Consider the following 20,476-nt stretch of genomic DNA (forward strand, 5'->3'; position numbering starts at 1 on the left):
TCCCTAAGTGAAGTGATAGCTTATTATCTGACATCCACCTGCTGACATTCGATAGTTCTACACTTAGAGTTCTTTCAACTATGTTCTTATCTTTATGTGAAAACAATAACGCAGAATCATCAGCATGGGCCCAAAACACTCCCTTGAGGAACCCCACATTCTATACACTGTGGATGAGACATTGTTCCTCCAATATCCACCACCTGCTTCCTATCCTTCAGATAAGATCTCACCCATTTGACTGCTAAGTCATTAAAACCAATGGCTTTTAATTTACGTACCAAAATACCATGGTCAACGGTATCAAAGGCCCTCTGTACGTCTACATTTTTACATTTTACATTTTGCTGACGCTTTTATCCAAAGCGACTTACGATTGCTATATATGTCAGAGGTCGCACGCCTCTGGAGCAACTAGGGGTTAAGTGTCTTGCTCAGGGACACATTGGTGTCTCACAGTGGATTCGAACCCGGGTCTCTCACACCAAAGGCATGTGTCTTATCCATTACTCTGGCAAGCTTGAAATCATTAGGGAAATATCCTTGTCCAATAGACATGTTTATGATATGGGTGATACATGGGGTTATAACCTCAGCAGCATCTCTTAAAAATCTAGATGAAATATTGTCAAAGCCAGTGGCACTTGAGCTATTCAGGTTTTTAAGTTTCTCAAGTACAACTGCCTCTGACACCTTTTCAAAAGAGAAGCCATCTGGTTTGACTTCTTGCCGAGAGTAAAACTCAAAGATGTGACTTTCACCGTACTGCCCTGACTGGACAGGTAGTTTTTCCACCAGTTTACTAGCAACTGATGAGAAGTAATTGTTAAAACTATCTGCCACTGTCATCTTTTCTTCTGTAACATTATTCCCCAAATCAAGAGTTATGTTACTAGTTTTTGTTTTCAGCCTATTACTGTAGCCAAGCTGCTTGAGGGACTTCCATAATTTACTTGAATCATTTCTATATTGCACAATTTTCTCATTAAAATAGGTCTTTTTACCATTGATCACTAATCTTCTCACTTCATTTCTCGCCTTTTTGTACTCTGCCCAATTCTGATCATCCTTATTTCTCTTAAATGTATCATACTTCTTATTTCTCATTCTAATTGCCTTGAGAATATCATCATTTATCCAGGGTTCTGTCCTCTGTTTAACTCTTACTACTTTAAAAGGGGATACTTTGTCTACAACTTCTAAAAACATACCTTTAAATGAGCACCATGCTTTATCAACTTCCTTACAATGCAGCACAACAGACCAGTTTACTAAATTCAAACAGTCATTGAGTGCTTCTTTGCTATATCTTTTCAACGACCTAATTCTTATAGACCTATGGCAATTAAACACTGCTTTCTTAATCTTTCGAGTACAGAAAACAATAGAATGATCACTCAATCCATAATCAATTACTCCACTTTCTGTTATCCTAGACTTATCTGACACTAAAACAAGGTCAATAATAGTTTGAGTGGAAGAACAGACACATGTTGTTTCTTTGATCAGCTGATGTAAACTAAATGAGCGACAAAAATTCATTAACGCCTTATAGCCAGAACGGTCAGTTTTTCGAATATCAGTATTAAAATCTCCAATCATGATAACTTCCGATTTGACAAAGTCCATACACTTTGAGCACACTTCTTCCAGAATTTCATAAAACATTGTCTTATCAGGTGGCCTGTAACATGCTCCAACTAAAATAGGCTTGCTCTTCGGCAACAGAATGTTTAACCAGACCGCTTCAATTTGGTCATTATTCAAGTCCGTTCTCTGATTAAAACCAATGTCCGATCTCACATAAACACACACACCTCCACCTTTACGGTTTCGGTCTCTCCTGATTAAAAAATAGTTCTCTATTTCAATTTCAGCATCCTCGTCCAGCCATGTCTCAGTAAAACAAAAAAGTCCCACCTTATTGCTGTTACTGAGGAGACGTATCTCTGTGATTTTAGGGAGAAGGCTTCTGATGTTAAGATGGAGCAAGTGAAGTCCCCTTGTCGAAAGAAATGAATCCACAGTTGGCTTAACCTTGCAGGCATCCTCCAAAACCGAATAGGGTGACTGAACTGAACAGAGCTGTAGGACAGAATTCATGGGTTGTTTGCACTCATCAAGGGATACCGTTGTGTTTCCCACGTCCGGCTCTGATCTCTCAATGTCTCCATGCACTCCTTCACCCAGGTTGGCTACACTCATGGACAGCTGTTTGCTCCCATCACTGGGTCGACTGGAAGGCCTACATACCATCACACCTGTTGCACTTTCCATCGTATTCCTAGGTCCAAAGTCGTGCATCGGACCGGGACATTGGTGTATATCCCCAGACAATAGCAGGCACATACAGATGATTAAATCTCCGCCGTTAATTTGCCGCTTAACTCTAGCCTTTGATTTGCGCCTGGCTGAGTACCAGCTGGGATACAGGGAAATTTCCAACAGAGTTTTCTTTCCATAATCCAACTGTTTAGTAACTAAAAGTTTGTTTGAATGAACAAAGTTGCTTTGTAAGCACTCTTCCAAGCCATTTCTAAGGCCATTGACTGAGACATTTCTTATAATTATGTAAACTAAAAACATCACAAGCACACCAAACTTGCCAGCTGCCATCACGATAGGCCCTGATAGATCCAGGTTCCGAGCTAAACACCAGCTGGCAGGGTTCGTTCGGGTGCTTGAAATCTTTGAAAATGCTTAAATTTTGATGTTGTGTTTTCAAGGTTTGAAAGGTGCTTACATTTTGGATGAAATGCTTGAAAATGCTTGAAATTGTAAATGTATTTCTTTCACAACAAATACCTATCTGACTGAATAGTTTGTTTATTAAATGGAGAAATAAAATGTAGCCCTTCAGATACAGCGCGATTTGTGCTACGCTGGCCAGAGCAAAAGGAGGTGGAGTTTTCATTTTGATTTGCCCGCTTGTTTGGATGCCCCGTTTTTATTGGTCGCGCGTGTAATCGTCACAGAGCGTTGCGGCTTTGAACTATTTTTAACTTTGACCGCGGCGTGTGCGCGAGCTCGCCAATGCTACGCTCCACTTTGGTCGACACAGCAACAAAACGTCCAAACAACAAAACGTGCGGCCAAGCCATTGAAATAAATGGGTTTCATAGCGCAGCGGATTCTGCGTCCTGTCTGAAAGGGCCATTAGTGACTTAGAGTTCTTGGTGTTGTAATGTAATGTTAGTATTGCTTGTCCGTTATGGCACGTTAATTTGTGGAATATGCAGTGAACATAGCCAAAGACACAGCACAGTAACTGTAATGGTAATTACCCGCAAATTAAAACGTGCAAACGTTAGTCCAGCGCATTACAACAATCGTTGATTGCTGAACAGAAATCGTGTCAGATGGAGTGTCATACAAGTAGCCGACTGTAAGGTTGAGGATGGCCTTATGCAATATTTACACTGCTCTATTCCAGTAGATAAATGTATATGTCTTGGCAGTGGCGTAACTTTGTTTTAAAACGTGGGTGGGACAGGTGGGGTGGGGTGGTGGTTGCTAATACAATGCTAAATCAGATATATGTACAATAACATCACGATGTCTAGCAATCAATTTAAATAGTAGGCTACATGGGGGTTAATTTGTAGTTTAATGAGATGCAGCCAGATATGTTGTCAGTGCCGAGAAATTTTGTGTGAATAAATACATAGATCTGCCTTTTTGACCAAGGTGTATGGTCCAGTGGTAGAACTTTCGCTAAGCGTGTCAGAGGTTCTGGGTTCTAATCCGCACTTGTACAGGGACACGTTTGTGTGTATTATGTTTTGTGATTTCACCACAACGAATAGAGAGTATCCGCTACGGATTTAAGCGCACATCCGAGTGAAGACAGTGCGGCGTGTGTGCAAGCCACACGAGAAAACACTGTATCCGCGCCACTGATCGCAGTGACAACGAGCACGTTGATCACTTAATTTAAAAAACTTATTTCAGCTCTAGATCGTCTTGAAATTACTTCAGTTTTACAGCCTGAAAATCACATTATCTGGGAAGCAATATATGGAATGAATTAATGAAAAGTATTATTCATATGGCATTATCCACTTAGACAGTGATGCATAAAAAAATAAATAAAAAAAAATTGTGATTTGCTTAAATATCTGATCCTTCTGTTTTTACGAAACACAATTTTGGCTGTTATAGCATTATCTCTTTTAATGTGATAAAAACACTAAATAATAATTTTGCTATGTATTGTATGTAATTTACAGTGGTGTAAGGTGCTGGAAAAAGCTTTAAAATGGACCTTGAAAGTGCTTGAAAAGTGCTTGAATTTGACCTTGGAAAAGGTGTACGAACCTTGAGCTGGAGAACACTGACCATTTGAGGTGGTAGAGGCGTCTAGTGGACGGTGATCTATCCTCCATTATGGTATTCAGGACTCCCTCTGGGAGGTCCTGGGGTACCCGTTAAGGGGCCATGCATGGAGGGCCCACAAGTCGGGATGGGGGTGCCAGATTGTCCTGTTCGCCTGCGTGAGGAGATCGCTCCTCAGCGGGATAGGTCACAGAGCTGTCATTGACAGCTGCATCAGCTCTGGGAACCAGATCTGGGTCCGCCAGAGGGGGGCTACAAGAAGGACTGTGCACTTGGTGTCCCTGATCCGTTCGATGGTCTGAGGGAGCATCGAGACAGGGGGGAATGCATAAAGGGGGAGGCTGGGCCACTTGTGGGCCAGCGCATCCCTGTTCTTTGAAAAGAAGATTGGGCAGTGAGAGTTGTCTTCTGAGGCGAAGAGGTCGACCTCTGCCCTGCCGAATACTTCCCATAATAGGAGAACCACCTGGGGGTGGAGAGACCATTCCTCTGGGGGAACGTTGCCCCGAGATAACATGTCTGCCTCTTGGTTCAGCGTGCCCGGCACATGAGCTGCCCTGAATGAGCGCAGGTTGGCGTGAGCCCATAACAGGAGCTGTTCGGTCATGGTGAACAGGTTGCGGGACCTGAGGCCGCCCTGGCGATTTATGTAGGACACCACTGCCATGTCTGTTCGGACCAAGACATGGTGTCCCGCCAGATGAGGAAGGAAGGTTTTTAGAGGGCTAGAAAAAACGCTCTTAATTCAAGGCAGTTGATGTGCAGGCGTTTCTCCGAGCTCGACCAGAGGTAGGCAGGCCTTCCCTCGTACAGGGCTCCCCAACCGAGGTTGGAAGCGTCTGTTGAGATAGCCTTCCTTTCTGAAACCAGACCCATGCTCACACCCTGCTAGTACCAGCTGGTATCTTTCCAGGGAGCCAGGGCTTTGATACAGTGCTGGTTTACCCTGATGCGTAAGTGGCCCGAACGCCACGCACAAGCTGGAACCTGAGGCTTCAGCCACAGCTGAAGGGGGCGCATACGCAGTAGGCCTAGTTGGAGTACTGACGATGCAGAGGCAATAAGGCCCAGAGCCCTTTGAAACATTCTGAGGGGCGTGAGAGAGCCCACTTTGAACGACGCAGCGAGACGCTGGATTGAGAGAGCCCAGTCTGGTGTGGGCCATGCTCTCTTATGCACGGAGTCGAGAACTGTTCCCAGGAACGTGATCCGTTGGCTGTGGGACAGCATACTCTTGGAAAAGTTTACTCTGAGCCCAAGGCGGTCTAGATGGCCGAGGAGCCAGGCTTTGTGAGTAAGGGACTCCACCTCCGACTGGGCCAGTATGAGCCAGTCGTCGAGGTAGTTCAGAATACACATTCCCCGCTGTCTCAGGGGGGAGAGAGCTGCATCCATGCACTTTGTGAATGTACGAGATGCTAGAGACAGTCCGAATGGTAGGACTGTGTATAGATATGTTTGCCCCTCGAAGGCGAATCTCAAGAATGGCCTGTGATGGGGATTCACTTGGATGTGAAAGTAAGCATCTTTCAGATCGACTGAGAAGAACCAGTCTCTTGGGCGAATCTGCGCCAGTATATGTCTGGTCGTGAACATCCTGAATGGCCATACCATGAGGGCCTTGTTCAGGTATCTGAGATCTAAAATTGGTCTCAGGCCGCCGTCTTTCTTCAGAATGAGAAAATAACGGCTGTAGAACCCCGACTCGCTTTGTGAAGCGGGAACTATCTCGATAGCCCCTTTTGCCAGCAGACCTGACACTTCAGAGTGGAAGACATGAAAGACAGTGCTCCTTACCGAGGTGTGAATTATAGTGCGAAAGCGCGGGAGTCTGCGGGCGAACTGAAGCGAGTAACCCTGCTTTACTCACTGATATTCATCACCCAGTCTGACACTTCGGGGATGGCCTGCCAGGCCTGGGCCCGATAGGCTAGTGGTTGCATTGCATCTGGAGGCGGAGCGCGAAGACTCGGGGGTCTGACCTGCCAGATGTTTTTGTGAAGAAATTTGCTTGATTTGTGCTCTGTGTGGGTCGCTGTTAAAACGGCGTTTGGGTGCAGGGGTGCGTAACGAAGGACGAGCCCATGTTCTGCAATTAACACATCTCCAGCCACCTGAACTGAAGAGGGGGCTGTGAGAGGCACTAGAGCGATCTTCAGGGGTGGTCCGGCCGCAGCGGGACATGGCCCCCTCTTTAGCAGCTAGCAGCTAGCAGCCTGGCCAGTGGCGGCTTATGGGTGCGTGGCCTGTGCTCTCTAACTGTCCGTAGTGGAAGTACACAAATGGGTGGCGACCGCTTCTTCCAGTGGCGGGAGCTTCACATAACCTTTTTCCTCAGCGCCGTCAAAATGAGAGCGTCAAAGAAGCAGAAGACCACACGCACGCCATGATTTAGTGAGCTCGTCTTGAACTTCTGGAAAGAATGGAGCGGATCGCTGGCGAGGGGCCTGTTGGTGCCCCAGCAAAAACCACTCATTGCTATAGAAATTGTGTCATCAAATTCCTCAACCGATCCGCCCAAAGAGACGAGGCCAGCCACTTCGAGAGAGGGGCGTTGATCGCTCTTTACAAATAGCACCGTTGAAGTGTCAGAATCTAGTGTGGACGAGGCATGCGGGGACGGGCCCGGCATGCACGCACTCAAATCATCGCGCTCATGGAATCGTTGCTTGCGCCGTTTCTTCCTTCGGGGCTCGAGGGGCACCGGAGACGGAAGATGGGCAGGCTCGCCCTCTGACGTAGCGAGAGCAAGCCTGGAACAAAACACTGAGATGGGCATACTGTCACAGGAAGGACAGCTGCCTTTAGTGAGCGCTACCTCGGCGTGCTCAGGACCGAGGCAGACGGCATACAGAGTGTGTCTGTCAGATACATGCAGGGGAATCCTGCAGGTCTCACAGACAGGGAGCGGCATTTGCAACAACGCTCTCCGCTCTCTTAGAAAGCTTATAAAGGATATTTTTCGTCGGATGCCACAGGGAAACGGTGATCAGCTGACAGGGAACTACACTAACCTTTTCCACTGGTGGCACTTGCGCTACTAACTTTTTCAGTTACTGGCGCAAAACATGATTTGGTCGCACAAATTATTTATAGTAAAGGCCCTTTCACACTGGACGCGATTTTGACGCATGAATAATTCGCTCGATGGTTTTATTTTTTGTTCATCTGTTTGTGTAATGAGTGCTTCCACACCGAAAGCGAATGTACTGCGGCGAAAAAACTACTTTTATTTTTTTCGCTTCGATGTCGATTTTTAAAAAAACTTTTGCGGCGATAGAAAAGGCTTCAGCCAATCACATACTACAAGGACAACGATTTGAAATACAATGTGTGGCGTAGCATTGCCAACCAACTCGGTTATCTCGACTGTGAGTATGTTGTGTGATAGTTTTAGTCGTTGTATAGTCCTGTGCTGTGGAGGCTAGCAGGCTAAACTACATTTGGGATAGAAAGCTAACACTATTATCGTCAAAGACAGAGACAGAGACTGTGTTTACTTTGAACATGTAACAAAATGTAGTGAGACTATTTAGGGCTGCTTTTAGTATACTACACATTCTTTGTGTGATATCTACAGTTTCTAGTCGAATGATTTTAACTTACTTACTTTGTGTTACATGTAATGTGTAGTGACATTACAAAACGCACTCTGTTTAGTTGAAGACGCAAAAAAAAAACTGTGCACGTTAGCATACTCCCCTTCAGACTCTCTGTTCTTTAAGATTGGGTGCGCCCAAAACCTTCTTTTCTGTCTTTTAAAGAAAATGAAAAGCTCGTCTTCACTCACTGGATGATGATGCGTCCATGTTTTCTCAACTGTCAGCGCGAAAGTTTTGAAATGTTGAAGCTCTCTGAACGTCACAGACTATTCGCACACGAACTATTCGCTTTTTCATTTCGCTTTTTTGTTACGCATCCGGTGTGAAAGGGCCTGAAGCCAACTTGATGTGTTGAATGCTCAGAGCACGTTATAAAACGTATTCTTAAAATACACATTTCTGTTTTAATAAATGTTCATAGTAAATCATAGCATATTGCCTAAAACATAAGGTAGGTACAAAAATAATCAGTGATACATTTGCGACCCATTAAAAATTAGGGTCGCAATGGCATTTCAAAAGGTCGCATATGCGACCATTTTGGTCGCAGTGTAGTTCCCTGGCTGAGATGGCGTGGAATCTGCCAGGCTCTGAAGCGGTTCCGCTGAAGGGCTGTTTCGACGGTGAGAGGCTTCTAATCCGGAGAAGATCAGCGATGACATGAGTTCTCTTCGCTGAAGGAGATTAAATCTGTCCTATGGCGATATTTCGCTGGATTTATACCCTTCAGCCACGCCCATTTTGGCGCGCTCAATGCTATCAAGGTGGCAAGCGCTCTGATTGGACTGCGCGTCCTTACTGAATCGCCATGGGTTCGTGCAGTTGCCGCAGCAAGTCAAGACAAGTCATCTTCATTTATATAGCGCTTTTAACAATGCAGATTGTTCCAAAGCAGCTTTACAGAGATAAACGGATCATTTAAGGTAACAGAGATTGTTTTGGCTTTATAGTGGTTCTTTAATAAAGTTCTGGTTCTAGCCGCATGCGCAGTCACAGAACAGGCATACTCTCGCAGAGAGAGCAGCCTCCGGCAGAGAGTGCAGCTTCAGCATGGGGGGTTCACAGGCATGTGACGCACTTCGTGTGCCCGTCAGCCTCGTGCAGATGGTATCCGCACGTGGCACATGTAGAGCGAGGCATTTGTAACAACGCTCGCACTCCTTGAGCTGTGTGAATGTGGCGGTGAACACACAGTAGCAATTAGCAAAAAATAATGCAAAGGATATAGCGTTGGTCGCCGGATAGCGACAGCAGAGCGGCGACAGGGGAAGATGACTTCGGTTGGTGAAGGCATAGTCCGTTTATTTGTAAATTGCTTGTTATTTACTGTCATTGTGAAGCGTCCTTGAGCTTGGGAAAGGCGCTATATAAATTAAACGTATTATTATTATTATTATAGTCCGCTGTAGAACTGCACGCTCTAACCGTGTGATGCTTGATTCGATGGCGAAGGCTTTGCAGAGGACTCAGAGACGTGAAGTGTGTCGCTGAAGGAGATGAATCTGTTATAATGGTGGATTCGGGGACTAATATAGGCTAAGGCCACGCCCCCTTGGCGGGCTCTGACGTGTGACGTCTGAAGTCCGCGCCATTGGATGTGCAGTTGTTGCAGCACAGCCAATGAGTGAGCCAGACATTCACTATGCTAGCTGTGCAGCTGGCAAATGCGTTTTACATTTTAGGCTTCAGAATATTGCGTCGCAATACGAAGTGACCGTTTTCGAAAGGGAACTGTTTTAATACCAACATTCTTCAAAATAATCTTCTTTTGTGTTCAACAGAAGAAGGAAACTCACAAATTAACCATGGTTTAGACTTTTGAAACTTTAAAATCTAACTTGCTTTGAATTAAAACATTGATAACTTATGGTTTATCTTAAACTCGACATACAGTAACATCAGATAAAACTTAAACCCTAATTCAGATGCAACCAACATAACGTCTGCTCTGACCTTAAATGGATAGTTCACCCAAAAATGTTGTCATCACTTTCTCACCCTGTATTTGTTCTAAACCTAAATTAGTTTCTTTTTTCTGTTGAAGTTGATCACAAAAGAAGATATTTAAAAAAAATTGTTAGTAACCAGTTGATGGCACCCATTGACTTCCATAGTAATAAAAATACTATGGATGTCAATGGGAAGTAGAAACTGTCTGGTTACCAACAGTCTTCAAAATATCTTCTTTTATGTTCAACAGAAGAAAGAAACTCATACAGGTTTGGAACAGCATGAGGGTGAGTTAGTAACGAAAACATTTTCATTGTATTATCCATTTAATAGTTTATTCTTGGATAAATTACTTCTCAAAATGCTTCTAAATTACTTCTCAAGGAAATACTAATAACACAAGCCTCACCTCTTCTGATCTCGTTCAGCCAATTTCACAGTTACAGCAAGAAAAGTATCTCATGCAGGAGAAGAGTTAAGAACACGTTTAGAGCCGTTATTCTTCTTCTTCTTCTTACATCAGTTGTCATCCAGTTTGTATGTGCATTACTGCCTCTTTCTGCTCAGGAAGGTGTAAACCTGTGACCTCACCTCATGTATTTCTCTATTTCTGTCGATTGTGCCAATGTGGGTGGGGCTTAGTTAACCTGTAGTGATGTCACTGAAGCTGAGCCAATAAGAAGAACCAAAGGAGTGGCCAGACAAGTGTCATTAGGCTTGTTTGAGATGAGCAAAATCTGCGCAGAACCGATCACCGGTGATCAGCGCGAGATGCATGCCGGTTAGAAATGTCAAGTCAAGTCAAGTCAAGTTTATTTGTATAGCACTTTTCACAATACAGATTGTATCAAAGCAGCTTCACAGTATTAAATTTAAATAATACAACAAAGTTTGTTTCAAGAGGAATTTATTGATTGATAAAATTAAATTAAATATCCCCAAAATATCCCCAACTGAGCAAGCCAAAGGCAACAGTGGCAAGGAACCGAAAAACTCCATCAAGTGACCTAATGGTGTCCTAAAACTCCATCAGGTGACCTAATGGAGAAAAAAAACCTTGGGAGAACCCAGGCTCAGTCGGGGGCCAGTTCTCCTCTGGCATTTATGAGCTAGAGGCCGGATTGTAGTTTGAACTGTGGGATTATATGAATGGCCTGGCTGAAGAGATGCGACTTTAATCTAGTTTTAAACTGGGAGAGCGAGTCTGAGCAACGAACAGTATCAGGAAGACTATTCCAGAGTTTTGGAGCCAAATGTGAAAATGCTCTCCCTCCTTTGGTGGTTCTGAATATCCTAGGTATGACCAAAAGCCTTGAATTAAGTGATCTTAAAGAGCGCGATGGATTATAGGGCGATAGAAGATCCGTTAAATAGACTGGAGCTAAGCCGTTTAGGGCTTTATAAGTCAGTAGCAATACCTTGTAATTAATACGGAACTTTATAGGTAACCAATGCAGTGATGATAAAATCGGTGTTATATGATCATATTTTCTTGATCTCGTAAGAACTCTAGCGGCGGCATTTTGGACTAACTGTAGCTTGTTTATTGAGGATGCAGGACAACCAGCTAATAAGGCATTACAGTAATCCAGTCTCGAGGTCATGAATGCATGAACTAACTTTTCTGCATCAGAAACTGATAGCATATTACGTAGCTTAGCAATGTTTCTAAGGTGGAAAAAGGCTGTTTTTGTAACATATGAAATATGATTTTCAAAAGACAGGTTGCAATCGAGTATAACACCCAGGTCTTTTACTGTAGCGGATAAAGTAACAGGACATCCTATGATGTTAAAGTTGTATTGTGCGAGGTTTTGTGGGCGGTTTTTTGAACCGATAAGTATTACCTCTGTCTTGTCTGGATTTAATAAAAGAAAATTACGCGTCATCCAATCTTTTATATCTTTAACACACTCTGTCAATTTGGAAAATTTAGCGTTTTCATCCGGCCTTGATGAAATATATATTTGAGTGTCATCAGCATAACAATGGAAACTAATTCCATGTTTCCTTATAATATTTCCAAGCGGCATCATATATATTGAAAATAACAGAGGGCCTAACACAGATCCCTGCGGCACTCCATAGTTTACTGGAGTTATGATCGATTTTTCTCCATTTAAATAGACAAAATGGTAGCGGTCAGATAGGTATGATTTGAACCAGCTTAGTGCTTGTCCTTGAACACCAGTATAATTTTGTAGTCGATCTAAGAGTATTGTGTGATCTATAGTATCGAACGCAGCACTAAGATCAAGTAAAACTAGTATTGAGATACAGCCTTGGTCAGAAGCTAAAAGTAAATCATTTGTGATTTTAACGAGCGCAGTTTCAGTGCTATGATGCGGTCTGAATCCAGACTGAAACTTTTCATTGATATCATTTTGTTGCAAGAAAGAGCCCAGTTGAGCGGACACCACTTTTTCTAATATTTTAGACATAAATGGAAGATTTGAAATGGGTCTATAATTTGCTAGATTATTATGATCTAATTGTGGTTTCTTAATGAGAGGTTTTATAACTGCCAGTTTAAATGTGTCCGAGTGCGGTCCGCCTGGCTCTGATGTCATGCTGACGTATGTCAAAAATCTCTTGCGAGCGCAAGGCGCACGTGTCGGATTCTGCAGTCGAGCAGTTGCTCTCCACCGACTGCGCTGATCAAAAGCACGATGGGAAACGACTTGCTGACGACACAGCTTAATGCTCATTGGTTTAAACAACTGTGATGTATTGTTCTCTTTTAAAATGTTTGATTTTAAAACTCTAATATCATGTTTTATGTGTATATGTTATGTGTGAATATTCCCAAACTATCTGACAGTGCGATCTCTTTGGGTTATGCAATTTCATTTTTATAAAAAAAATAAAAAAATAAAAACACATATGTCTGTATTAAAGAAAAAAATATTGATAAACACGTATTTGGAATGGAATTAAATAACAAGTACTTTGGGTGTCTTGTTCATTTTATTTATTTTCATATAAAAGCAACAGAACTTGAATTACATCCAGTGCGTACGAACGTTTTGGAGATGGAGCAGTTTGGCGACACCGATGGTGAGCTGGAGTCTCTTTTTGGTCACTTTTAGACAGAAAATCTAAAGAAAATTAAAAATATACAGAAAGATAATACAAATATAATTTCACTCACCAAGCCTGTCACTTGAAGCAAATATCCATCCCTTCTTAAATGTCCGCGCCAGCGAGCGCGTTGGGCCGTTTAGTGAAACTGACGCAAATAACAGTTTAAATAAATAAAATAATGATTTAAACTATGTTTTACTTCTGATATAAACATTTAGATTAAATATGCCATTCAAATTAATGGAGTTAAACACTTAAACATGAAATCATTACTGAGAAGTTACAACATTTTTTATATTCAAATTCAATCAATAGAAATATTGTTGTGGATGCGATGTTTTTGAACACTTCCTGTGGCGTGCTGTGTTTTAATGTTTTAACCACAAAGATAATTGCTTATCGTGATAATACCAGATTGTCTGAGAAAATAGTTTCGTACAAATAATGCCCAAGGCCTATCTGTTTCCATTAAAAATATAAATCAATTAAAAATACAATTCGGCCAGTGGAAAAGATTGAGAAAACTTTCTCTGAAATGTATTTTACACTATTTGATTTATGTATTCAAAAACAAGGCAAGGATAGGAAACTACTTGATTTTTATTAATGTAATGTGTCTTGTACCGTTAAACGTTATCACGTGGATGAATAATAATATGCAAATGATATGCAGATGAGGATCTGCCCAGTAAAACTAGGCGTTGTAAGCTCCATATATGGTTATTTCGGGGTGGAGACGCATGTGCGCACAATCTTCCTGACTGGGATTTATAAAGTGAATTCTGCGCAGGTTCTGGCGTACGAACGGTTTTATAAGTGTGAATATTTTTTTGCGTACGCCATTTTTGCCTTTCGGGCGCACGTACACTTTTAGTAAGGTTCCTACGCACAGTTTTATAAATGAGACCCCTGATCTCTTCTGGAAGCTGGTTCCAGCTGCGGCTGGCATAATAGCTAATAGCGTGCTGTCCAATGGGAGCGCTTGGCGCCTTGCCAGGCTCTTAGCGCGCCAAAATGGGTGGACTGAAGAGTATAAATTCAGAGAAAACTTGCCATATGACAGATTTAATCTCCTTCAGCTTCAGACTCACCTCGTCGCTGATTTCTCCGGTTCAGAAGCCTTCTTCGCCGTCGAACAGCCTCTTCAGCAGAACAGCTTCAGCGCCTCGGCAGATCGCCCAGCTGAACGTTTCCCTGTGGCATCCGGAGAATATCCTTTATAAACGCTTCACTTTTCTAAAAGAGCAGAGCGCATTGTTGCAAATGCCGCTCCCCGTCTGTGAATCCTGCGGGATTCCCCTCCATGTGTCGGACCGACACACCCAGTGCGCTGTCTGTCTCGGCCCTGAGCACGCCGAGGCAGTGCTCACTAAAGGAGGATCCCTTTCCTGCAGTGCTCCGATCCAGACTCGCTCTCACTATGTCAGAGAGCGAGCCTGCCCATCTTCCGTCTCCGGCGGCCCACGAGCCCCGAAGGAAGAAGCAGCGCGGACAGCGGATCCACGAGCGCGGTGATCTCAGCGCGTGCACGCCGTGTCTCTCCCCGCATGCCTTGCCCACACCAGATTCAGGCACCTCTCCGGTTCTATTCACTAAGAGCAATCAACGCCCCACTCTTGAAGCGGTGGGGACTTGTTTCTTTCGGAGGATCCGTTGAGGAACTGGATGACGCTGTTTCAGTGGCGGCATCTGAGGGTGAGGATTGGTTGGGCTCTGTGGACCCCGCCCCTCCCTCTCAGACTGATCATTTCGACACCAGAGCAAGCATTGACGCCAAACTTCTCCGCGTCGTGACTCGCGCTGTCGACGAGCTGGGTCTCAACTGGCTTCCCCCAGAAGAGCCTGGTAGAAGCCGCCTTGACGAATGGTTCCTGCCGGGGCACCAACAGGCCCCTCGCCAGCACGCCACCCCGTTCTTCCCCTAGGTCCACAAGGAGCTCACAAAGTGCTGGCACGCGCTCTTCTGCCTCTGCTACGCTCTCTACAGTTGACGGCGCTGAGGAGAAGGGCTATGTGAAGCTCCCGCCCCTTGAGGAAGCGGTCGCCGCTCATTAGCGGTCGCCCAGCTCGTCCAAATCCGGTGCACCCATCTAAGCCGTGATAGGCCGTGATCACCCATCATAGACTTCGGCTATGGCCAGCCGCGCATATTCCGCCGCTGGTCAAACCACCTCTGCATTGCACACCATGGCGGTCCTCCAGGTGTTCCTGGCAAAACTCCTCCACGCTATGGACGAGTCAGGACCTGACCCGAACGCCTTCAAGGGCCACCAAGACCACTGCTCAGGCCATCGGTCGCAACATGTGTTGGAGCGCCACTTATAGCTTAACCTAACCGATATCAGGGATGCGGATAGGACCGCCTTCCTCGACTCGCCGGTCTCCACAAAAGGTCTCTTTGGTCCTTCTGTTAGCAGCTTCGCAGAGCGCTTCACAGAGGCACAGAAGGCGTCCAGTGCGATGAAACACTTCCTACCCAAGCGTTCAAGCTCTGCTTCACGGCGCCCCAAAAGCACGCCGCAGCCAGAGAAGACAGCGCCGCAGGTCTATCAGCCCCGCCCAACGGCTGAGACCGCCCAGCATTTTAAGCCAGCGAAACGATACCCGCTTCCCAAGCGCCAAGGCCCCCGTCCAAAGCTCATGATGGACCATGAGCCTAAGAAGCCATCCTAGCCAGCCGAAAAAGGGGTCTATGTCCCGCTGCGGCTGGACCACCCCTGAAGATCGTTCGAGTGCCTCTCACAACCCCCTCTTCAGTTCAGGCGGTTGGAGTTGTATTAAATGCAGAACACGGGCCCGTCATCATTCACGCACCCCTGCACCCAAACGCTGTTTTAACAGCGACCCACACAAAGCACAAATCAGGTAAAATTTCTCTCATAAACCCCTGTCAGGTCGGGCCCCCGAGTCCGGGCGTTCCGCCGTCAGATCTAATCCTACCTCTGGCCTCTCGGGCTCTGGCTTGACAAGCCACTCCCGGAGTGTCAGAGTGGGTGATGAACATTATAAATATAATCCACACCTCGGTAAGGAGCACAATAGCTCATGTCCTCCGCTCCAAGGTGACGAGTCTGCTAGCAAAAGGGGCTATCGAGATAGTTCCCACATCACAAAGCGAGTCGGGGTTCTACAGCCGTTATTTTCTCGTTCCGAAGAAAGACGGTGGCTTGAGACCCATTTTAGATCTCAGACACCTGAACAAGGCTTTCATGACATGGCCATTCAGGATGCTCACGACCAGACATATCCTTGCGCAGATTCGCCCGGGAGACTGGTTCTATTCAGTAGATCTAAAAGATGCTTACTTTCACATTCAAGTGAATCCCCATCACAGGCCATTCTTGAGATTCACCTTCGAGGGGAAGACATATCAATACACAGTCCTACCATTTGGCAACTGTCATTGCCCAATCTTCTTTACAAAGAGCAGGGACGCGCTGGCCCACGACTGGCCCAGCCTACCCCTTTATGCATTTCCACCGATCTCGATGCTCCCTCAGGCCATCGAACAGTTCAGGAACACAAAATGCGTAGTCCTTCTTGTGGCCCCCCTCTGGCGAACCCAGATTTGGTTTCCGCAGTTGATGCAGCTGTCCATGACAGCTCCGTGGCCCATTCCGCTGAGGAGCGACCTCCTCACTCAGGCGAACAAGACTTTTTGGCACCCACGTCCCGATCTGTGGGCCCTCCATGCATGGCCCCTCAACGGGTACCCCAGGACCTCCCAGAAGGTGTCCTGAATACTATATTGGAGGCTAGAGCTCCGTCTACCAGACGCCTCTACCGCCTAAAATGGTCAGTGTTTTCCAGCTGGTGTCTAGTTCGGAACCTCGACCCGGATAACTGTGAAGTTTCCATGGTGCTTACTTTTCTCCAAGAGCTGCTGGACGCGGGACGCTCCCCCTCCATGCTCAAAGTGTATGTGGCAGCTATTGCAGCTTTCCAATCACCGGTGGCTTGCGCTTCTTTGGGAAAAAGCGACCTCATTGTTCGCTTCCTTAAAGGAGCTAGGAGGCTTAATCCACCTCGGCTGCCTTCAGTACCGGCCTGGGACCTTTCTCTGGTTCTACGGGCTCTTAAGGGACCTCCCTTCGAGCCACTTCAGTCGGCTGATCTAAGATCCCTCTCTCTTAAAACCGTCCTGCTGTTGGCACTGGCGTCAGTAGAGAGAGTCGAGGATTTGCAAGCACTCTCTACGAGCGCTTCCTGTCTTGAGTTCGGACCCAATGACTCCAAAGTCGTCCTTAGACCTAGACATGGATATATACCAAAGGTGCTCTCAACTCCGTTCAGAGCCTAGGTTATTTCTCTATCAGATCTTCCTGTATCGGAAGAAGTTCCATCCCGGAGAGAGCACTGAGAACATATCTGGAGCGTTCAGCTCCTTTCAGGCAGTCTGAACAGCTCTTCGTCTGTTTCAGTCACACTTTCAAGATGGATAGTAGATGCAATCTCTCTGGCCTACACCTCGCTGGGTCTCCCGTGCCCCATAGGTGTGAGAGATCACTCCACAAGAGGCATGGCTTCCTCTTGGGCCTGGTCCAGTGGAGTTCCTATCGAAGACATTTGTGCGGCGGCCGGCTGGTCCGCTCCGTCCACATTTGCAAGATTCTATAACCTAGAGATTCCCGTTCTGCAGGCACGAGTTCTCTCTATTTGAGGCCCTGGCTCTTCAGACCCAGGCCCGTGTATAACTCAGGCACATCCTGCAGTGGCTTTGCACTATCTATGTGTGTATGATATTATAGGCTCCTGGCTCTTTCGACCCAGTCCTATGAATAACTTGGTGGCCCTTGTGCTTCACTATATACAGTGTGTATCATTCTAGGGCCGACATTTTGGTCTATGATATGCAGACTACTTTGTTATAAGTCTAGGACACCGTCAAAGTAGTAACCGGTGAATAGCACAGCACAGCGTTTGCAATGCAGTACGAGAGAACGTTCTCGTAAGGGAACGCACTTGGTTACTTACGTAACCTCGGTTCCCTTAGAGATAAGGGAACGAGTTCTGCGTTGCCTTGCCGTGCTATTTCGCTTACATCAGGTACTTTCGCTTCAGTCGATTTAAACCTGTCATATAGCGAGTTTTCTCTGAATTTGTACTCTTCAGTCCACCCATTTTGGCACGCTAAGAGCCTGGCAAGGTTCCAAGAACTCCCATTGGACCGCACGCCTCTGTTGACTCGCAATATAGGTTCGTGCAGTTGCCGCAGCACAGCCAATCAGCTCGCTCATACGAGCTATGAGGCTCTTGCTGTGTAGCTGCAATGCGTTTTAAAATAAAGGCTTCATTATTCTCGAGAAAAGGAGTTTTCCCACAGCGTTTGCAACGCAGTACTCGGTCCTTTATCTCTAAGGGAACCAAGGTTACGTAAGTAACCAAGTACGTTTATTTTAATTCTAATAATATTTTACAATATTCCAAGAGACTTCTTTCTAAGTCATTTAAAAATCCTACTGAATGACAAATTACAACAAATTGGTAATCAAGTGTACACATTATTTTGTTATGTGTTTAATGTATATAGTTTAATGGTTGCATTAAATACTTCATCACAAGGCTTTGTCAGTATTTCTTTTTCATATATTTTGCATATCCATTTATTTGACTAAGTAGTTTTGTATTATTTTTAGTTGTGGCTGGTCATAGTTGTACTGATTTTAAATGACAAAAACTTTGTGAGTTTGCTAATGCTGAAATGTATGGCTCCCGTAACACAATACAACGAGCCACAGATCACTGTCGTTTACAGAGGAATTTTGATTGCTGTAAATTATCACTATACAGTGATTTAATGAGACAATGAAATGCTGGTGAAGAACAAAGGTATGTAGTTCAACAATGAACAAAAAGTATAAATGTAAAGCTTGAGTTTTTGTTGTATATATTTTACGATATTTTACAATTTATTTGTTCACTTTGGGACTCTGTTTAACATTATTTTCCATATTTCTTTATATAGGCAATTATTAAATATATAGTAATATATAGTAATATATTACAAAACATGAAATTTATGAAATTTGTTTTAGCTTTGCTCATTTAATTAAAATGAAATTATAACTTAAATGTTGCCTTAAATACTTGGTTCATCACAAGGCTTATTCTGTTTTAATTAAAAATGTTACTCATTGTTAAAAAAATGTATAGTTGTTTTTCCCCTATTAGTATACTTTTTCATTATTATTTGTATTATTAGTCTGTATATGTTTGATTAAAAGTTCAATATAGTTCTGTAAGTCCTTCCGAGTCTTTTGTTTGTTCATTTTCGCTTGTCCATCAGATGCTGCTTATTACAGATGTTACAATTCGGTTTGTCTAGATGAGTGCCGAGCCTTTAAAGGGATACTCCACTTTTTTGGGAAATAGGCATATTTTACAACTCCCCCAGCGTTAAACAGTTGAGTTTTACCGTTTTCGAATCCATTCAGCCGATCTCCGGGTCTGGCGGTACCACTTTTAGCATAGCTTAGCATAGATCATTGAATCGGACAGGACCATTAGCATCTCTCAAAAAAAAAATGACCAAAGAGTTTCGATATTTTTCCTATTTAAAACTTGACTCTTCTGTAGTTACATCGTGTACTAAGACCGACGGAAAATGTAAAGTTGCGATTTTCTAGGCTGATATGGCTAGGAACTATACTCTCATTCCTGCGTAATAATCAAGAAACTTTGCTGCCGTACCATGGGTCGTACAGGCTGCGTCATATCATTACGCCTGCTGCACCCATGGTACGGCAGCAAAGTTTCTTGATTATTTTTGAGAGAGATGCTAATGGTCTTGTCCGATTCAATGATCTATGCTAAGCTTTGCTAAAAGTGGTACCGCCAGACCCGGAGATTTGAAAACGGTAAGACTCAACTGTTTAACTCTGGGGGAGTTGTAAAATGAGCCTATTTCCAAAAAAAGTGAAGGATCCCTTTAAGGGAAAAAAGATGCTGAACTGAGCACTGAAGTACTTAAGTTTTATATAAAAAAGTTGCAAGATTTATAAGATGTTAACTGTTGCACAGTCTTGAGAAAATGGTTGTGGCGTGGTTCAGCGAGGTCTGCGACGGGAGAGAGAGTTTGGAGACAAGCGGTGAGTAAGTAGGTCAAGTGCAAATGAGAAACACCGGTGTCTTGTTGCAGTAATTGGCGTGGAGAGACCAGATATACGCTGCTGGGAAACAGTGAGCGAGAGGAGAGAGATCAATCTGAGAGCTTGTACTGTGACCCCTGATGAGAGCTGGAAAGCAGTTCTGATGAATTCGGTTCGAGAGTAGAGATAAAATCCCGAGGCACACACGCACACTAGCACACACACGCAAGGTCTCTCGCTCCCTCTCTCTGCCATGCGCGCGCTACGCTTGCGCGCTACGCTTGCGCGCTCTTGCTTCCGGGAGATTTTAACTGATTTGCGGGCATCAGGGAGCCGCTATCAATATGCGGGAGACTCCCGGAACTTCCGGGAGACTTGGGATGTCTGGCTCTCTATGGAGAATTTTGTTACAGGCCC

Source organism: Leuciscus leuciscus (genome assembly GCF_965113295.1).
Source record: "Leuciscus leuciscus genome assembly, chromosome: 17".
Taxonomy (NCBI): Eukaryota; Metazoa; Chordata; class Actinopteri; order Cypriniformes; family Leuciscidae; genus Leuciscus; species Leuciscus leuciscus.